Source organism: Schistocerca piceifrons, chromosome 1, assembly GCF_021461385.2.
Source record: "Schistocerca piceifrons isolate TAMUIC-IGC-003096 chromosome 1, iqSchPice1.1, whole genome shotgun sequence".
NCBI classification, from domain to species: Eukaryota; Metazoa; Arthropoda; class Insecta; order Orthoptera; family Acrididae; genus Schistocerca; species Schistocerca piceifrons.
In genome coordinates, this window is record NC_060138.1 from 414,326,816 (window position 1) to 414,330,495 (window position 3,680).

The window sequence follows — 3,680 nt, forward strand, 5'->3', positions numbered from 1 at the left end:
TTAATTGCAATAATAATGTATTAGTGTCTGGAATCTGTTTCTCTACGCTTTTCGGCAGTGCATTTGCACCGACAACATTCACATTTTGACAAGCAGAAAATGTGTCTTGACTTATTTGAGAAAACGGTGATGACCCAAAACCTGAATCTACAGTATTTGCGAAATTGTGTCCTGTCATTTCGGGTTCCTGAGGCGAGCTGTTGCCGACCGATCGATCGATAATGCTTCCCTCTTCACTAATTGTTTCACTGTCCACGCCATTGTTTGCCGCCCGCTCCATTTCCCTATGCACAATTACCAAATTACTACTTTGAACATCAGTTAATTCATAACTCGGTGGCGCTAACACACTGCTCTCATTTTCACTGTCATTTCTCAGTTTACTTTGGAGCCTAGTATTACGTTTTTCACACGCCATTATTGTCACAGTATTTCACACGACAACACAGAAAAACACAATTTGAAGAGCAAAAATAAGAGAACACATTAACATAACACTGAAAATAATATCTTGTTAATTACAGCTGCGAAATACTTGGTGCAAATCTATATGCATGCCACAACTGTTTTACTGTACAACAATGAAAGGCTACAACTACAAAGGAGATTCTCTCTACAATTACGCGCTAGCAATAAACAAAAGCTACACTAAATACACAAACTACAAGAAAAATCAGAAGATTCCAGTGAGGTATCCTAGGCTAAGGGTCGACATATGAAACGTCCCCTTTGAACAATTATACATGACTGTCCTTAAACTGACACACAATATTTTTAGCGCAACGCAATCTGACTTTCAAAACTCCCTACTAAAGAATGGCCCTGACAAACATTAAACTATACCTTTCACAAAGCACTTACCTCACAAAAATCTTCGCTGCTCAAGCTACTGCAATACAGCGAGCGCCACTACTGCCAGCTAAATAAAAGATTCAAACTACTGAAGGCACTAACTACTGATAGGGGTAGTTAGCAAATGAAAGATATTAATAGAGAGCAAACAATGTATTTACCTTAATATCATCACAAATCATAATATATATATATCAGTTCATGACAAACTGCAAACCTCCGCCATCTCTCTCCCCACATCCACCACTGCTGGCGGCTCACCTCCAACTGCGCAACGTTACGCGCTGTTCACAGCCAGCTGCCGCTGCCCAACACTACAATGGCAGACAACAATGCAAACTAGCCACAGACTGCACACAGCACAGCCAGTGATTTCATTTTCACATAGAGCGCTACATAACTTTGCCAATAAGAAAATATAAACAGCCTACTTACATAGAGAAAACATAAACAGCCTACTTACATAGAGAAAACATAAACAGCCTACTTACATAGAGAAAACATAAACAGCCTACTTACATAGAGAAAACATAAACAGCCTGAGAAAACATAAACAGCCTACTTACAATAGTACTTGCAGTAGATCCTGATGCAGTTTGGAATTTCTTTGTGATGTTCTGGATAGATGTCTGCCTATTAGACAGTACGATCCTCTTCAACTGTCGGCGGTCTCTGTCAGTCAACGGACTAGGTCGGCCTGTACACTTATGTGCTGTACGTGTGCCTTCACGTTTCCACTGCACTATCGCATCGCAAACAGTGGACCTAGGGATGTTCAGTAGTGTGAAAATCTCGTGTACAGACTTAAGCCACAAGTGATAGCCTATCACCTGACCAAGTTCGAAGTCCATGAGGTCCGTGGAGCGCCCCATTCTGCTCTCTCACGATGTCTGATGACTGTTGAGGTCGCTGATGTAGGGTACCTGGTAGTAGGTTATATCACAATGCATCAGATATGAAAAAGGTATGTTTTTGAATGTGTCCGGATACTTTTGATCACATAGTGTATGTATACAGGATGACCCACTTAAGCGTTTCAGCGCAAGTATGAGTATCTCTCGAACAATAACAGATATTGGAAAACGACTTTCATGGCTCATGAGAATAAATGCTGTGATACATTCTAAAACATAAAATATAAAATATAAATTTCAACTCAAACTTTAAATCGAAGCTCTTAGGAAATAGCAATATGAAAAATCACAAAAGAACGGCACTGGTTGCATAGAAGTACGTCAATAACGTCCCGAGAAATTGCCAACTGAAGTTGACGCTTGATACAAATTAAACGCGCCGCTGTTGTACATCCCGAGGTGCAAGCGTACACCCCATGTTGCTCGTAACCGCGATGTGATTGATGTACTGCGACGCAAAAAACGCAGTGTTATTACTATTTAAACGGTTGTTAAATGTAGTGGAAACAACGGAATGTCCAGTCACACAACTACGTACAACTACCATTTACCCCTCTGTTACATCCTTGGTCAGCCATTAATAATGTTTCCCCGGCGTTATTCGGCCTTTTCGTGTCGGTTATGTTCATTCTAGTACTGTAGCACAGATTAGTGGAGGACAAACGAGCAGACCCTTTCCTAAGTTTTCATTTTGTGTGACTGGACATATGTATTGCTTCCAGTCAGTTTAATAAGTGCGTAGATAGCAAGGCTACAGCGTTTGTTGCTTCGTGGTACGTCAATCACATCGCGATTACAAGCAACGCGGGGTTCACGCTTGCACCTCGGAAAGCGCAACAACGTCAACTTAAAGTTGTAATTTCTCGCGATGTAATTGATGTATTGCAGTACAATCAACGCCATTCTGTTTGTAAATTTTCATGTTACTGATTGTGTAAGAAATAATATGAGGACTCCATTTAACAAAACGTAAGTCTGCGCTGAAAATAACATTTGCTTACGTTTTAGAATGTCTCGTAGTATTTACTTTCATGAGCTCCTGCCTTACATTTGTACCTGTGTAACTTGTTTTTCAGTATCTATTGTTGTTCCAGAGATATCTGCACTGAAACAGTTAAGTGGACACATAGGGAGATTCAGCTACCCATATCGACCCTTACAAAAACCATGCACGAGATTTTATCTTCTTTCGCTCACTAGGCGCAAACTATTAGTCGTACAAAAAGAACTTTTGTAGGATATTTAGTGTATTTAAATTTTGTAGTGAGAGAGGTATTACGAGTTACTCAAAATAAACGCGTTTGAGGACCACTTTTGTACGGTTTTCTTGAATAATTCCGAAAACTACAGCCTCTAGTGAAAACACATTCCTGTACAGTATTTAACTACATTAAATTTCCTACAAAAAGATCATGTTAATTTTTTCTACAGAACTACTAGTTTTTTCGTAATGAGCAAGAGAACATGAAAGTCCTCCACAATGTATCTGAAGGCATTGTGGTTCCTTACCCCAAAACAAGGAAAATGTTTAGCGAAGGCAGGCTCTAAATCGCATATCTTAAGAGCTATGGGCACTTGTTCATCTTCGATACTATGAAACAAATCACTTCTACTACTAGGACATTGCTTTCCATATCTTGGAAGAGTTACTATGGACCAAAACGAGAAAAAAATGTTCAGTAAACGTGTGGTCTGAACCGCGTACTTTACGAGTTCACCTCTTCATCTTTGCTTGTTTGAAACAAATCTCGTCTACTGAGCAAGCGCTTATAGCTCACAAGGTATGTATTTTAGAGCCTATGTTCCTAGACATTTTCTTCTTCTTTTGGCCCGTGTTACCACCTCTAGAAGTAAAGAAATCAAAGAGCTTTAAATAGAAGAGATATACTTCATAATATATAAGATGAACAAGTT